This window comes from Microcaecilia unicolor, chromosome 4 (assembly GCF_901765095.1).
Source record: "Microcaecilia unicolor chromosome 4, aMicUni1.1, whole genome shotgun sequence".
NCBI classification, from domain to species: Eukaryota; Metazoa; Chordata; class Amphibia; order Gymnophiona; family Siphonopidae; genus Microcaecilia; species Microcaecilia unicolor.
The window spans coordinates 349,565,549-349,583,884 of record NC_044034.1 but is presented as its reverse complement, the minus strand read 5'-3'; the positions used below and the strand labels follow the sequence as shown (position 1 = coordinate 349,583,884).

The 18,336-nt window shown below is 48.3% G+C and overlaps 1 protein-coding gene across 2 annotated transcripts in view; it reads left to right on the top strand.

The window, feature by feature from the left end:
- ERG (ETS transcription factor ERG) overlaps positions 1-18,336 on the top strand; it is a 405,992-nt gene that overhangs the window by 142,487 nt on the left and 245,169 nt on the right. The gene's annotated exons all lie outside the window — the stretch shown is intronic.

The window sequence follows — 18,336 nt, the reverse complement described above, 5'->3', positions numbered from 1 at the left end:
ATCCAGGATGTTTTCAGTTATAGCTCCGACTTTGTGGAGCGCTCTGCCAAAAGATCTTAGGTTGGAAACTAGTATCCATAAATTTAAAAGAAGACTGAAAGCCTGTTTTTTCAGGATATGATTTGATTATTATGTTACTTTTTCTTACATGTTTATTCAAGCGTAGATGTGATAATCTGTATGGGGGAAATTAGATTTTATGAACAGATTATATGTAAGTATTTGTTTTTGCATAATTGGATTATGAACATATTTTATCGTGAACCACTTTGAACAGATATATTTTATTAGTATAAGCGGTATAGAAATTCTTAATAAAGATAAAGATAAAAGGAGAATAGGGAATATAAAGGACTAGAATACAATAGAAGGCCTAAGTTACATTTCAGGATCAATTAATTAAAACATGGTTAAAAAATATACAATTTGTAAAAATTACAAAATAATAATAATGTACAAAAATGCAAAGAAGACAAGAGATGAGGTAACGATAGGTGTTTATAGACGAGGAAAAATCAGGGACAAGTACTGGACTGGATGAAGTGTAAAAACCTGATTGAAAAAAAAAAAAGAAGAAACTTAGAGGAACTACGGCCAATAATCATAGTTTGATTAGGAAAACCTGAGAAAAAAATTTACTTTTCAAAGCATTAACTGCTAGATTCTATGTATTGCGCTGAGATTTCCACACAGAAATCATCCTGTATTCCACAACAATGCGCAAAACCTAATTGGTTAACAAGCCAATCAATGTTGATAATTGCCAATTAACAAGCAATTATTGATACTAATTGGCATTGATTAGAATTTGCATACAGAACTGTCTAGGTGTATTCTATAATGTGCTATGTATAAAAGCTCCATAGTTGAAAATGAGGCATGGCCTTGGGCATGGAATGGGAGGGTTCTGGGTGTTTCTAAAATCTACGCGCGTTGTTATAGAATACACCCAGTCCGTGCCTAATTTAGGCATCAGCATTTACATCAGGTTTTACTTGGCATGACTGCCCACGACTAAATTTAGTCGAATGGATGGGCGCTCGGCATACTCTACAAACCAAGTGGAAATGTAGTCTTAGTCTATAAAGTAAGCCTAAATTAAGTCATACTTTATAGAATGCGCTTAGGTGAATTTTATTTTGGTGTGATATATAGAATCTAGTCCTAACTACGGAATCTGATCTAATGCTGGGTGGTAGATTCTAGGCAGTACTAGTTGGGGAAGCTCAATCATGTGTCTGGATTTGTGGAATGTTAACATCATTTTTGAAACATTCTAGAGCTTTTAGAAGCACTGTGAGCTTTTCACAAAGTAGTTCTGATCTTCGGAAAGCATTGACGGATTGCTTGACAAGTATTTTTGTGAACCTAAGAACTTCACGAGGCTACTTTGTATCTTTTAGGTCATGTCTGTTTAGTTTGCTAGTTACGATCATGTTTTTACACGTGTGTATTCTGCATTGGAAAACCCGAAGACCTTAATCCTTGGCCTATGAGGATTTATTGGTTGGTGTCAGCTGTAGGATCCACCTGAGTTTGCTTTATTACTGTTGACTATTTTTATTATAACCTACAAAAAAGTTGTAGCATAAACACAATAGTCATCAAATTATGGGTTTTCTGTATCCGAGAAAAATATCACCCAGTTCCTGGAATTGATGTTGGGTGTGCTGGGCATAGGTTACAAGTTTTCAAAATTATTGGAGTACCTGACTGAATACGAATTTCATCTCCCAGAATTCTGTGAAGGAATATGTTCGATATTGGGGGTGCTTGAGTATCCACTGCACCCACAGAGCTGGTACCTATGTTCTGGGAATCCTTTTAAGCAGTTGGACTCATGATCTTCACTGTGGCTGTTTCACAGAAAAGAATTCACTGACCTGCATAGAGAGTGTATTTTGAAATGTGCGTATGTAAACGGGAGGTCTATTGTCCATAAGAGACCATTGATTGAAGATTTGGTGAAAAATTGTGCCTTGGATATTTTATGTATAACTGAGGTACATGGACCCGTTGTCTCGGAGTTATGTCCTCTTGACTATAGCATTCTTCCCCTACTGAGTATGGGAAAGAAGGGAGGCAGGGTGGTGGTTATATTTAATGCAGAATTGTACATTCATAGGTTGCCCCTGTGCAGCATTTTCAGGAAAGAGCATGCTGCTTAGGGTTTCGGAAGTAAGTAAGATGTCTGGGGGGTTTTGGGGGGGGGGGGGGAAACTTTCCCCCAAGGGGTTTGGAGTTTAGTAGAGAAGAATTGTATGAAATTTTGGCTTCAGTACGAATGTAACATCTGGAGACTATTGTTGGAGACTTCAATTGTTGATCGGATGCAGTAAAGGATAGAAAGGTGAAAGATTTTAAGCAGTTCCTGTAATTGGTAACCGTGGAGAATTTGGTTAATACTCCTACACTCAAAAGGACATATTCTTGTTTTGCTATTAATTCTTGTTCCCCTAAAGCAGTTGTATAGGGTGGGGATTATAGAATGTAGCTTAGGAGTTCTTAACTAGTGTTGCCTGCACCCCCAAGGGATGTGAGAAGAGGTCAAATAGGGTGCGGAGAAGAGTCTTTTTATCGAAACTTCCTAGATAGAGTGAAATCAGTTATTAGGCAGTTGTCAAAGGAATTTGTACAGGTAACTTAATAGACAGCAGGGTAAATTTATTGGGCTGAAAGCTTCACCTAATATTCACACAGGTACATTGTCCAACAATATTATGTAAAATTTATGTAGCATTGTAGCTTTTTTTTAAAATTCTTTATTTATAATTTCAAAATTGTAACATCACAAGAAAAACTTGTTACAGAAAATCAGACCTAAAGTAAAATATTAGGATAAATTATCCTTAGAAAATCTTTATAATCTTATATTGTTTGTCGTCTTTAAATCACTAGTGAGGATATAGAGGGGGGCATGAAACATAATAAGGGAAATCTAAACAGGTATAAATTCAGGAATAGGCTTAACACGCATTTTCATACCTATTTCAACTACTTCTAATCAATTGTCAGCTACCGCAAATGATTTCCTTGAATCCAGAAACACTCTTAACTGCTCTGGCAGAAAAATATATATATTTAAGTCCTTGATATTTCAAAACACACTTACTAGGATAATTCAAAAAGAACGAAGCACCTATATCTAAAGTTTCTTTTCTCATACTCAGAAACAATTTCCTAAGTTCTTGTGTCTGCTTTGTAACATCCTGATATATTCGCACTGTTTTACCATAAAACAAATCATTCATTTTTCGGAAATATCTTTTTTTTATCGCTTCAATGTCTTGTTGGAAAACTAGTTGAACGAATAATGTCATTCTTTCAGAGTGTTCAGATAAAGAAACTTCCAACAATTCAGATATATTCAAATTTCCTTCCAAGATTTTTTTTTTCTGAGGAATTCTTATTTTGAATGTAGTAAACTTTATTCACCGGAGGAAGAGTTTCAGGGGAATAGCATTGTAGCTTTAAGTGTAACTTCTTTGGTAGTGTAACTGTGTACTAATGTTATTTTAGTGACATGTTAGTGGCTGACAGTTAATGACATATATAGCTATCAGTAGTCACCAGAGAACATGTGGTTTAGGAAGGGAGTGCAGGAACTAAAAAAGGTTAGGAACCTCTGATTTGGACAGATCCTAAGTTGACATGGAGGGGCATAATCGAACGCGAATGCCCATCTCCATGGGCGCCTATCTCGGAGGATGGGTACGTGAAGGGGCGGGACAGACTGTATTTTCGAAAAAAGATGGGCGTCCATCTTTTGTTTTGATATTACGGTTTGTGCCGGGCAAATGCATCGCATTTGGGCGGATTTGAGCTGGGCGGTATCGGTTTTCAGCGATAATGGAAACCGAAGGCACCCAGCTCAAAAATGAACAAATCCAAGGCATTTGGTCGTGGGAGGGGCTAGGATTCGTAGTGCACTAGTCCCCCTCACATGCCAGGACACCAACCGGGCACCCTAGGGGGCACTTGTAAAAAGTAAAAAAAAAATTAAAATACCTCCCAGGTGCATAGCTCCCTTCCCTTGGGTGCTGAACCCGCCAAATCCCCCCCAAAACCCACTGCCCACAACTCTACACCATTACCATAGCACTTATGGCTGAAGGGGGGCACCTGCATATGGGTACAGTAGGTTTTGGGGGCGGTTTGGAGCGCTCCCATTTAGCAGCACAAGTGTAACAGGTAGTGGGGGGGATGGGCCTGGGTCCACCTGCCTGAAGTCCACTGCACCCACTAACTGTCCCGTTCCGGGTCTTTACCTGTGCTCCCGCGGCGGGGAGCGATGATCGACGGGGGCCGCGGGCTCCAGTGCGGCAGAGACAAGCCGCCGACGGGGCCAGCGCTTCCGCGGGTCGGCCCGAGGCTGGCGACCCGCGGGAGCGAACGCCGGCCTCAGGGAAGGGAAGGCGCCGGCCAAGATGGCGGCGCCGGCGTCGTCGTCTCCCCGGCCAGAGCTAACCAGCGAGCAAGTCCCGCCCACTCGCGCCGGATTGGCGCATGGAAGGAGGAACTCTGCCTGCGAGGCAGGTCCACCAATCCAGGCCCTCCTTGCCTGTCAGGGCTGGAGGAATTGGCTCCTCTCCAGGGAGGGGATGGACTGGCGGGGGATTTAAACCCCGGAACAAGAAGGGCTCAGGGCTTCTGTTTCTATTGTCAGGAGCCGACACAGTGGAGTGCGGAGCGTTGCCCTTCAGAGACTGTGTTCCTCTTCAAGCTAGCCGTCCTTGCTAGCCACCTTCAGAGACTGTGTTCCTCTTCAAGCTAGCCGTCCTTGCTAGCCACCTTCAGAGACTGTGTTCCTCTTCAAGCTAGCCGTCCTTGCTAGCCACCTTCAGAGACTGTGTTCCTCTTCAAGCTAGCCGTCCTTGCTAGCCACCTTCAGAGCCTGTGTTCCTCTTCAAGCTAGCCGTCCTTGCTAGCCACCTTCAGAGCCTGTGTTTCTCTTCAAGCTAGCCATCCTTGCTAGCCACCTTCAGAGCCTGTGTTCCTCTTCAAGCTAGCCGTCCTTGCTAGCCACCTTCAGAGCCTGTGTTCCTCTTCAAGCTAGCCGTCCTTGCTAGCCACCTTCAGAGACTGTGTTCCTCTTCAAGCTAGCCGTCCTTGCTAGCCACCTTCAGAGACTGTGTTCCTCTTCAAGCTAGCCGTCCTTGCTAGCCACCTTCAGAGACTGTGTTCCTCTTCAAGCTAGCCGTCCTTGCTAGCCACTTTCAGAGACTGTGTTCCTCTTCAAGCTAGCCGCCCTTGCTAGCCACCTTCAGTAACTGTGTCCCTTTTTCAGTGCTAGCCGTCCTTGCTAGCTGCCCTTTAGAGACTGAGTTGCTGACTACCAGCCAGGCCGGCCGTCACTCCGCGGTTCCAGCAGTCCTGCTGGCCGCCTGCAGCTGAGGGCTCAACCCTCGGTGAACGGCGGTCGCCGCGGGTGAAGATTCGGGGTGCGCGGCGGTCCTCGGAGGTCTTACCGGGCCTCAGGGAACCTAAGGGCTCACCAATAACCGCAACAGGACAGGAAACGGAAGCCATGAGCTCGCCTACGCAGCCTGATCTACGGGACCTGGCCAAGGTACTCCAGCAGCAGCAGGAGCAGCTGAACGCCCTGTCGGGGGCACTCCAAAACGTATGCTCCCAACTTTCAACGCTTCAGGTACAGAACCAGGCCGCTGCGGTCCAGGGGGCCGCAGCAGCTCCCCGTTCGGGAGGGTTCCGCACGGGACCTCGGTTGCCGGGGGTTCCTCAATCAGTGCAACCTGGCCTTCCGGATGCAACCGGAGACATTTGCTTCGGACCAAAGTAAAGTGGGATATATCATGGGCCTATGCGAAGGGAAGGCCCTAGCCTGGGTGGCCCCACTAAACGAACAAAAAATAAAAAAGGTGGGAGAATAAGCCAGGCTATCCAAAGTTAGGAACCAAATTTTTAGAAAAACAAAGTTTATTAATCTTTAAACAAATAATGATAAAACAATAATACATTAAAATTGACTCGACACAACGTTGTGTTTCGGCCGAAAGGCCTACATCAGGAGTCTTAATTGTCAAATTGAGATTAATATGACAAATCCAAATAATCTCGAGGTGTAGATAAAAGATACAGAAGATCTGCAATAAGATCTTAAAAATGGTACATTTAGCAGAACGGTCTTTTTTAAGACCATTTTTAAGATCTTATTGCAGATCTTCTGTATCTTTTATCTACACCTCGAGATTATTTGGATTTGTCATATTAATCTCAATTTGACAATTAAGACTCCTGATGTAGGCCTTTCGGCCGAAACACAACGTTGTGTCGAGTCAATTTTAATGTATTATTGTTTTATCATTATTTGTTTAAAGATTAATAAACTTTGTTTTTCTAAAAATTTGGTTCCTAACTTTGGATAGCCTGGCTTATTCTCCCACCTTTTTTATTTTTTGCTTCACGCCTCGTGGGATCTTTTGAGTTCTCCACTGTTTGTGGATTCTCTCCCCACTAAACGAACAGCAGGACCCCATCTTGGATGACTATAGTGAATTTCAGCGCCGTTTCCGTATGGTGTTCGACCTTCCTGGGAGACCATCTTCCGTGGCGTCGGAGCTGCTGCGAATTCATCAGGGGGACGGGACGGTGGCCGATTATGCCATTCGGTTCCGGACTTTAGCCACGGAGCTCCGTTGGAACCCGGAGTCCCTAATGGCAATTTTTATGGAGGGGTTACAAGAACGAATCAAGGACGAATTGGCAGGACGGGAAGTCCCGGGCCAATTGGATGCCCTGATTTCACTCTGTATCCGAGTAGATACCCGGTTCCAGGAGCGAGCTAGAGCCCGGGCCGAACGGCAGAAGTGGGCGCGGGGAACGTCCCGGACTGCTAAGGGGCCGTCCCCTCGCCGTGGGAACCGGGACTCCAAGGAGAATGGAGAGGAGCCGATGGTGATGGGCCGTCAGCGGCTGGCTCCCTCCGACCGGAAGAAACGCTTATGGGACGGACTGTGCCTCTATTGTGGTGAGGCTGGACATTTTATCCGAGCCTGTCCCTCCCGGGCGGGAAACGTCTCCCCCAAGGCACCTTGAGGGGAGGGGTCTTGGGGCATTCCGCTCCCCTGCCGGATTCCCTAATCACACTGCCAGTAATACTACGATGGCACGAGACCACGATCCAGACCCGAGCCCTAGTGGACACTGGGTCGGGGTCAACTTCATCGGGCACGAACTACTGCAACAGATGGGCTGGCCCACGCTCCCGCGGCGGCCGGCGCTGCAAATAACCTCCATCCAGGGAACTACATTACCGCAGCCAGTCACGGAGATCACCCCCTTTTTGGGATTACAGGTGGGGGAGGATCACCGGGAAGAAGTTCAATTCCTGGTTCTATCCCGGACCATCCATCCGGTGGTCCTAGGATTGCCATGGCTACGGAGTCATAGCCCGGTTATTGACTGGACCGGGGGAAGCATCCGAGCTTGGGGTAGTTCCTGTCGGGAGAACTGTTGTAAGGGCCGGACCGGCAGCTGCCCTGCCTTAGCTAGTGTGCCCGGGGGGGCACGGGTTGAGCTGGGCTCCCTGCCTATGGACTATAGAGACTTTGCAGATGTGTTTAGTCCAATAGAGGCGGAGGTTCTACCGCATCATCGGTCGTTCGACTGTGCCATTAACTTGATGGCAGATACCATGCCACCGCGGGGCCGACTATATACCTTGTCCCGAGGGGAGTCCAAGGCAATGCAGGAGTACATCCGGGAGAATCTGCGAAGAGGCTTCATCCGGCCCTCTACGTCCCCGGCCTGGGCCGGATTCTTTTTTGTTACTAAGAAGGATGGCTCCTTGAGGCCCTGTATTGATTATCGGGGGTTAAATGCCATCACGGTAAAGGATCGCTTTCCTCTACCGCTCATTCCCGAACTCTTTGACAGGCTGCAAGGAGCCCAGATGTTTACCAAGTTGGACTTATGGGGGGCCTACAACTTAGTGCGAATCCGGCGAGGGGACGAATGGAAGACGGCTTTTAACACCCACGAAGGACATTTCGAGTATCGGGTGATGCCATTTGGCCTATGTAATGCCCCGGCGGTGTTTCAGCGACTTATTAATTTTGTGCTCGAGGATTTGCTGAACTCCACGGTGATTGTATATCTGGACGACATCTTGGTGTTTTCCCAAAACCCCGCGGAACATGTGAGTCATGTTCGCGCAGTGCTGCAGCGGTTACGACAATACCGCCTGTTTGCTAAGCTCAGCAAGTGCGCTTTTCATCAGAGGTCGCTACCATTTTTGGGACACATTCTGTTACCCGGAGGGCTACAGATGGAGCCGGACAAACTCCGGGCGATTCGAGAATGGCCACAACCGCTGGGATTGAAAGCACTACAATGTTTTTTGGGATTCGCGAACTACTATCGCCAGTTTATTCCCCAGTATTCACAACTGACGGCGCCGTTGACAGCGCTCACTAGAAAAAACGCGAAGGTCTGGGACTGGCCGCCCGAGGCGCAGGTGGCTTTTCGCCAGGTAAAGGAGGCATTCAACTCAGCGTCCATTTTGTTAGCCCCGGATCCAGAAAAACCTTTTATTGTGGAAGTGGACGCGTCCGTGTTGGGAGCCGGGGCGGTCCTCTCGCAAGTGAATTCCAAGGGCCGGCACCAGCCTTGCTCTTTCTTCTCTCGTAGATTCTCCCCGACGGAATGTAATTATACAGTAGGGGACAGAGAGCTCTTAGCATTGAAATTAGCCCTGCAGGAATGGAGACATCTGCTGGAGGGAGCGGAACATCGATTCACGGTGATCACTGACCACAAAAATCTACTGTATCTACAAGAGGCTCAACGGCTCAATCCCCGACAAGCCCGGTGGTCATTGTTTTTCGCCAGATTTCATTTTCAATTGGTCTTTCGGGCTGCTGCTCAGAATACCCCTGCGGACTCCCTCTCCAGAGCATTTGAGGTTCCAGAGGAGACTAAGGAGACCCATTCCATGTTGGATCCGGCATGCCTCAGCGCGGCCGTGGGGGAGGTCGCTCCTACGAAAGAACTAGTGCCGGCAGCTGAACGAGTGAAGGTAATGCAATGGGGGCATTCGTCCAGATGGGCGGGACATTTTGGGTATCAAAAGACTCTGCGTCTCATTACCAAACAGTATCAATGGCCTCAGATGAGGCGGGACATTCTTCAATTTGTCACCACCTGTCCTGTGTGCGCCCGGACCAAACCGGTAATCGGGACCCCCATGGGGAAGCTACAACCACTGTCCGTACCGACAGGCCCCTGGACGGAGCTTTCCATGGATTTTATCACCGACCTCCCTAGGTCCCGGGGACAGACGGTGATTTGGGTGGTAATTGACCGTTTTTCCCGAATGGCCCATTTCGTTCCCTTGCCGGGACTTCCTTCGGCGGTCGCATTAGCCCAACTCTTCATTCAACACATTTTTCGACTTCATGGGCTGCCTCTTCGGATTATTAGTGACCGGGGCCCCCAATTCACCTCGCGTTTCTGGAGGGCCTTGTGTACAGCATTGGGGGTGAAGACCCATTTCTCATCAGCATACCATCCCCAAACCAATGGCATGGTCGAGAGGACGAACCAAACGTTAAAAGGGTTCCTACGAGCATTTGTCAACAAACGCCAAGATAACTGGGTCTCCCTACTTCCTTGGGCCGAGTTTGCATATAACCACAGTGTCCACTCGGCCTCGGGAGACTCTCCATTCTTCTTGGTGTATGGACGACATCCTCGACTTCCAGCACCGTTCCCGTCTGGATCTCCGACCCCCATGGTTAATGTAACTCTGGCAGATCTGCAAAGAGTCTGGGAAATGGCCCGAGAACAACTGCAGAAGGCAGCCACCAAATACAAGGTCTTCGCAGATCGGCATCGGAGAACCGCTCCCGACTTGCAACCAGGGCAGAAGGTATGGTTAAGCACAAAATATCTCCGACTTCGGGTGCCCTCTCGGAGATTGGGACCTCGGTATATTGGACCGTTTGCAATCCAATCACGAATTGGAGCTGTGACATATCGGTTGCGATTGCCTAGTACCCTGCGGGTGCATAACGCCTTCCATATTTCCCTATTGAAAAGTTTTCGAGGATCTCGATGGCACCCCCAACGGCAGGAGACCGAAGATCTTGAAGCAGATCCCGATCCAGAGTATGAGGTGGAGGATGTTCTGGATTCAAAGAAGCGGCGGGGAAAGCTATATTACTTATTGTCTTGGAAGAATTTTGGCCCCGAAGACAACTCCTGGGAGCCCGTGGCGAATGTACATGCTCCGGAGTTGGTCAAAGCCTTCCACGCCCGGTATCCTTCCAAACCCGGGCCCGGGGGGAAGGGGGCATCCGGGGAGGATACTGTCCCGTTCCGGGTCTTTACCTGTGCTCCCGTGGCGGGGAGCGATGATCGACGGGGGCCGCGGGCTCCAGTGCGGCAGAGACAAGCCGCCGACGGGGCCAGCGCTTCCGCGGGTCGGCCCGAGGCTGGCGACCCGCGGGAGCGAACGCCGGCCTCAGGGAAGGGAAGGCGCCGGCCAAGATGGCGGCGCCGGCGTCGTCGTCTCCCTGGCCAGAGCTAACCAGCAAGCAAGTCTCGCCCACTCGTGCCGGATTGGCGCATGGAAGGAGGAACTCCGCCTGCGAGGCAGGTCCACCAATCCAGGCCCTCCTTGCTTGTCAGGGCTGGAAAAATTGGCTCCTCTCCAGGGAGGGGATGGACTGGCGGGGGATTTAAACCCCGGAACAAGAAGGGCTCAGGGCTTCTGTTTCTATTGTCAGGAGCCGACACAGTGGAGTGCGGAGCGTTGCCCTTCAGAGACTGTGTTCCTCTTCAAGCTATCCGTCCTTGCTAGCCACCTTCAGAGACTGTGTTCCTCTTCAAGCTAGCCGTCCTTGCTAGCCACCTTCAGAGACTGTGTTCCTCTTCAAGCTAGCCGTCCTTGCTAGCCACCTTCAGAGCCTGTGTTCCTCTTCAAGCTAGCCGTCCTTGCTAGCCACCTTCAGAGACTGTGTTCCTCTTCAAGCTAGCCGTCCTTGCTAGCCACCTTCAGAGACTGTGTTCCTCTTCAAGCTAGCCGTCCTTGCTAGCCACCTTCAGAGACTGTGTTCCTCTTCAAGCTAGCCGTCCTTGCTAGCCACTTTCAGAGACTGTGTTCCTCTTCAAGCTAGCCGTCCTTGCTAGCCACCTTCAGAGACTGTGTTCCTCTTCAAGCTAGCCGTCCTTGCTAGCCACTTTCAGAGACTGTGTTCCTCTTCAAGCTAGCCGTCCTTGCTAGCCACCTTCAGAGACTGTGTTCCTCTTCAAGCTAGCCGTCCTTGCTAGCCACCCTCAAACCTTGAGTTCCTCTTCCAGCTAGCCGCCCTTGCTAGCCACCTTCAGTAACTGTGTCCCTTTTTCAGTGCTAGCTGTCCTTGCTAGCTGCCCTTTAGAGACTGAGTTGCTGACTACCAGCCAGGCCGGCCGTCACCCCGCGGTTCCAGCAGTCCTGCTGGCCGCCTGCAGCTGAGGGCTCAACCCTCGGTGAACGGCGGTCGCCGCGGGTGAAGATTCGGGGTGCGCGGCGGTCCTCGGAGGTCTTACCGGGCCTCAGGGAACCTAAGGGCTCACCAATAACCGCAACAGGACACTAACAACTGCTCCAGGGACCTGCATACTGCTGTGATGGAGCTGGGTATGACATTTGAGGCTGGCATACAGGCTGGAAAAAAAACTTTTTAAAATTCTTTTTTTTTGGTGGGAGGGGGTTAGTGATCACTGGGGGAGTCAGGGGAGGTAATCCCCAATTCCCTCCTGTGGTCATCTGGGCAGTTGGGGCACTTTTTGGGGACTTGTTCGTGAAAAAAAGGGTCCAAACAAAGTGATCCAAATTCTCGCTTCTGGCACCCTTTTTTTTTCCATTATCGGCCGAGCGTGTCCATCTCTCCTCGGCCAATAAACACGCACCAGTCCCGCCTTCACCACGCCTCCAACACGCCTCCGTCAACTTTGTTCATTCCTGCAACAGAGTGCTGTTGGAGGCGCCCAAAATTGGCTTTCGATTATACCGATTTGGGCGCCCATGAGAGAAAGACGCCCATCTCCCGATTTGGGTCAACATATGGGCGTCTTTCTCTTTTGAAAATAAGCTGGATAGTTTGCTGTGCAAGGTGTATTTGGAGAAAGGGGGGGGGGGGGGCAAGGCATCCTACCTTACACAGTGAGGACACATAAGTATCAATATTTTTCATGTCTAAGCACTTAATTTTGGATTCCTCCATGGAGTTAGATTGTTTGGTGGATTCTTGGAATGGGATATTGAGAGAAGCAGTTGATGATTTTAGCACCAGTAAGAAAGTGCCAGGAAAAAAAGAGGGTACTTGCCTAAGGTAAGCAAAAGGTTTGCACCCCATTTCAGTTGGTACAAATGGCCACGCCTAAAGTTAGGCATGATTCCCAGGCATAAGTGCTAAACTGCGCCTAACTTTAAGCATGGTTTATAGAATAGTTCTTTTCTCAACGTCGATTTTTTTGATGTCATATATAAAATTTACCCCTATGTGTCTACTATGTAAAAGTATAAAAGATCAGAAGATACGTTAGGTTGGGTCAGACCAACAGTGCCCAGTCTGGGTCACTATGAAGTACCTGGTAGATCCCAAAGACCCATTTCTTACACAGTAATACTCCAAGGTCTACTTGGCTAATAATAGTTGATGGTGTTTTCCTTCAGGAATGTGAGCAAACCTCCTTTAAACCCAGTTATGTTAGATGCCCTGACCACATCCTCTGGCAACAAATTCCACAGCTTGATTGTTTGTTGAGTGAACACAGGCTTTCTTCAGTTTATTTTAAATCTGTTATCTATTAATTTTTTGGAGGGTCCCCTAGTTCTGGTACAGTGCATATGCATAAGTAATCATTCCCTTATCTACCTGTTCCACCCCATTCACGTAAACCTCTATCATGTTCTTTCTCTGTTCTCTAAGATGAAGAGCCCAATCTGTTCAATCTTTCTTCAAAAGGTAGACAATCCTTTTATCGTATTTGTTACTCTTCTTGTTATCTTTTCCAGTTCTATTATTCTCCTCAATCTATAATCTTGCATGTGCGGGTTATAGAAGTGCCAGTTGCATATATAAGATAATTGTCTAATTAGGTCCAAATTAGCAATAATTGGCTATTATTGGAGTTAATTAGCAGCTACACATGTGAGTGAACTTAGGGGCTCTTCTATAACGTAAGTTCCTAAGGGGTCCTTTTACTAAGGTGCACTGAAAAATGGCTTGTGGTAGTGTAGGCGTGGGTTTTGGGTGCATACCAATCCATTTTTTCAGCACGCCTGTAAAAAAAAGGCCTTTTTAAAATTTTTGCCGAAAATGGACGTGTGGCAAAATCCAAAATTGCCGCACGTCCATTTTGGGTCTGCAACCTTACCGCCAGCCATTGGCCTAACAGTAAAGTCTCACGAGGCGGTAATGAGCTACACGTGCCAAATGCCACTTGGTGCGCATGCGATATGCACATCTGAAAATGAAAATTATTTTTCAGCCGCATGTATCGGACGTGCGGCAAAAATGTAAATTACCACAACATCCATGCGGTAGCCGTGAGGTAACTCCATTTTGGCGCATGTTGGGCACGCATAGACACTTACACAGCTTAGTAAAAGGGCCCCTAAATTTTCTAGCCAGACTACTACTACTACTACTACTTAACATTTCTAAAGCGCTACTAGGGTTACGCAGCGCTGTACAATTTAACATAGAGGGACGGTCCCTGCTCGAGGAGCTTACAATCTAAGAGACAAGTGAACGGACAGTCCGATAGGGGCGGTCAAATTGGGGCAGTCTGGATTTAGACTGAAGTGGATATGGGAGGGGCATAGGCAGGACAGGGACGTGCCAAGCTTTTAGGATACTGTCAGGCCTTGATGCCTGCCATAGAGCTAACGTAAATGCTTGCACCTAATGTTATGCTTGTAACTAACCTAACCCTATGAATCCACCTATTCATCACCTGATCCTGCGACAACGGCAATGACTCGGACCACGCCTCCTCCAATTTTTTCCCTTTGCTCACCCTGACCCTATCCCTTGATTATCTCAATCTAGCCTAAAACTAGCACCTCCTCCTACCTCCTCCACTCCCTCTCCCATATTATATTACCTATCTACACTTCCCCGTTACTCTGCTAAGCTTAGCCTGTTTTCTCTGCACTATGCTTTGTATTCCTATTACTATCCAGCTTATAATCGAAAGACAAAAACGCCTATATTGCGACCTAAATCGGGAGATAGGCGTTTATCTCCCAAAAACAAATAACGCGGTATAATCGAAAGCCGAACTTGGACGTTTTCAACTGCACTCCATCGCGGAAGCGTACAAAGTTGACGGGGGCGCGTCGGAGGTGTGGTGAAGGCGGGACTGGGGCGTGGTTATCACCCGAATAGAGATGGGCTCCTTTCGCCGATAATGGAAAAAAAGTATGCGCTTGTAGCTACAATTTAGGGCACTTTTCCTGGACCCTGTTTTTTCCACGAATAAGGCCCCAAAAAGTGCCCTAAATGACCAGATTACCCCCAGAGGGAATCGGGGATGACCTCCCCTGACTCCCCCAGTGGTCACTAACCCCCTCCCACCACAAAAAATGATGTTTCACAACTTTTTAATTTCACCCTCAAATGTCATACCCACCTCCCTGGCAGCAGTATGCAGGTCCCTGGAGCAGTTGTTAGGGGGTGCAGTGGACTTCAGGCAGGTGGACCCAGGCCCATCCCCCCCCTACCTGTTACAATTGTGCTGCTTAATGCTTAGTCGTCCAACCCCCCCCCCCAAACCCACTGTACCCACATGTAGGTGCCCCCCTTCACCCCTTAGGGCCATAGTAATGGTGTAGACTTGTGGGCAGTGGGTTTTGAGGGGGATTTGGGGGGCTCAACACACAAGGGAAGGGTGCTATGCACCTGGAAGCTCTTTTACCTTTTTTTTTGTTTTTGTAAAAGTGCCCCCTAGGGTGCCCGGTTGGTGTCCTGGCATGTGAGGGGGACCAGTGCACTACGACTCCTGGCCCCTCCCACGAACAAATGCCTTGGATTTATTCGTTTTTGAGCCGGGCGCTTTCGGTTTCCATTATCGCTGAAAAGCAAAAACGCCCAGCTCACAAATTGTCGAATAAAACATGGACGTCTATTTTTTTTGAAAATACGGTTCGGTCCGCCCCTTCACGGACCCGTTCTCGGCGATAAACTCCCATGGAGACAGACGTTTTCGTTCAATTATGCCCCTCCACGTAAACCGCATTGAACCTGCTATGAGTGGGAAAATGTGGGGTACAAGTGTAACAAATAAATAAATAACTGCACACATACACTAGTACAGCTATTCCCAACCCAGTCCTCGGGGCACATCAACTCCCATTGGGTTTTCAGGATATCCACAATGAATAATCATGATTTTTACTTGCATGCAGTTGAGGCAGTGCATACAGATCTATCTCATGCATATTCAGTGGCGTTCCTAGGGTGGCTGACACCCGGGGTGGATCGCTGATGCGCCCCCCACCCCTGGCGAAAGACCCCCCCCCCCGGTGCAGCGCAACCCCCCACCCCCAGCGAAAGGCCATCTCCCCCCCCCCACGAAAGGACACACCTCCCCCCCCCCCCGGCGAAAGGACACCCTCCGGGTGCATTTTTACCTGCTGGGGGGGGGGGGGGGGGTGCCGCGCGCCTGTCTGTTTCGCTCATTCCATGCTCCCTCTGCCCTGGAACAGGGGCATTTTTTGACCAGCTTTCAAAGACCAGAACCTGCTTCCTCAGATCAGAACTATACGAGCAAAAGACGACATTATTAGAATATGTAAGTGAGAAATAAAAGCATATCAATGACAGTTTCAAGGGGGGAGGTAGAGGTGGAAGGGGACAGTGAGAAAAAGGGAGAGATGGATAGATGATCAGAAGATGACAAAGCAGTATAACTTAATAATCTTATGTGATAGGAAACCCAGATCTTTGTTCAGTCCTGTCTTAACTTCAAAGGTCTTACATTCCTGAATTGCTTTAAAATTTCCTCATATTATTCTGACCATAAGGTCATTGATGGAATGCTTTGGTCCTGAAAAGGGCTGTCCCACAGAGGTGTCACCTTGGTTTGCTTTTCGGCATCTGATCTTATCTCTATGTGAATTGATTCTTGCCTTTAACATTTGGCCTGTCTCTCCAACATAGCATCCTTCATCACATTTTCTGCATTGAATGACGTCCTACATTTGAGGAAGGACATGAGTACGAGCTTCTTACGTTGAATGGTTTTTCCACGTGTGTAATTTTGCTTCAGATTTGGTGGTTGGTGGAAGGCCAGGCCTGGTGGAGCTGGAATAGCTCTAATTCATCCTTTTGGGAGTACTGGCTTCAGGTCTTTTCTGGTTTTTCTGGTTTTCCAGCTCTAGATTGTACATCACTATAAGGAGGCCTCTCTGTAAGAGTTTTAAACAAATTTGTACTGTAGTAGTTTTCCATGAGGAATTTAAGTGAAGAGGAATGGAAGAAACTGAATGCTTTTCCAGAGGAAAAAGAAAATCATGCCACCTACTATTTAAGCGGTGCAAAGAAAAGCTACAAAAATGGTATGGGATTTGCATTGCAAACCGTACGAGGAGAGACTTGCCAACCTGATCATGTATACCTTGGAGGAAAGGAGAAACAGGGGTGACATGATACAGACCTTCAAATATTTGAAAGGTATTAATCCGCAAACGAACCTTTTCCGGAGACGGGAAGGTGGTAGAACTAGAGGACATGAATTGAGGTTGAAGGGGGGCAGACTGAGGAGTAATGTCAGGAAGTATTTTTTCACGGAGAGAGTGGTGGATGCATGGAATGTCCTCCCGCGGGAGGTGGTGGAGATGAAAACGGTAACGGAATTCAAACATGCGTGGGATAAACACAAAGGAATCCTGTTTAGAAGGAATGGTTCCGCGGAATCTTAGGAAACACAATGGTTGCTGGGCAGACTTCTACGGTCTACGCCCTGATTGTGACTGAATAGATAAGTTTGGGCTGGAGTGTAAATTTTAAGGAGCTTCGACGTTAGCTTCAGAACTTAATACAAGAAGAGTGCTGGGCAGACTTCTACAGTCTGTGCCCTGAGAATGGCAAGGACAAATCAAACTCTGGTATAAAGTATCACATACTATGTAAAATGGGTTTATCTTGTTGGGCAGACTGGATGGACCGTACAGGTCTTTATGTGCCGTCATTTACTATGTTACTATGTTACTATCCAGGGAATCTGGAGCAAACACAGCTATGGCAGGGGTGTAGCCAGACCTCAACGGGAGGGGGACCAGAGCCCGAGGTGGAGGGGCACTGTTTAGCCACCCCCCCCCCCCGAGCCGCCGCTGCCGCCTCTGCCACATTGGACCCCCCTGCCGGCCTGCCGACGACCCCCTTGAACCCCCCTCCCACCACCAACCCTCCCCCACCGTCGCCACCCGTCCCGCCACCGCATCAAATACCTTGTTTGCTGGCGGGGGTCCCCGAACCCCGCCAGCCGAAGAGAGTCTTCTTCAGCGCCGGAGTAGCGCCTTCGTTCAACGAAGTTCCTGGTGTGATCAGCTGTTTCTGACATCTTACGTCCTGCACGGGGCTACATGCATGGTGCAGGACGTAAGGCGTCGAAACAGCTGATCGCACCAGGAACTTCGTTGAACAAAGGCGCTACTCCAGCGCCGAAGAAGACTCTCTTCGGCTGGTGGGGTTGGGGGACCCCCGCCAGCAAACAAGGTATCTGATGCGGCGGTGGGGCGGGCGGCGATGGTGAGGAAGGGTTGGTGGCGGGAGGGGGGTTCAAGGGGATCGGCGGCAGGGGGGCCAGGGCCAAATCTACAGGGGCCCAGGCCCCCTCAGGCCCCACGTAGCTACGCCACTGAGCTGTGGGCTGGAAAGAGAGACGCTCTCCAAGAGGAGAGGGGTTACAAGTATGAATGAGAGGACAACTGTATCATAGATAAAGTGAAGAATGGAGTGATGGATAAGAAATATGTTTGATTAAGTTATTCGGTAAATTGGTTTTTCAGGTATATATCACTGTGTGCTATGGAGTTTTGGTCAAATCATCCCCTTACTAAGGAGTGGAGTGTAAGAGAAGACTGACTGCAGAATGGGTAGTTAAACAGGTCCTTGGATAAAGGTCTCCTTCCTGGGCTTCTGGACCCGCAAAGTTTTCTGTAGCTCTGTGAATTTGCCTTACCAATTAGGGGGTTCACCAGGCACCAGCTCCAGAAATTACACCCAAACAGGGCACTGATGAAGTAAATCTAAGCTTCTTTTGAATGCCTGTTCGGTCCGTGCATACATATTTATAATTTGAAACCATATAAGTTAAGCACTG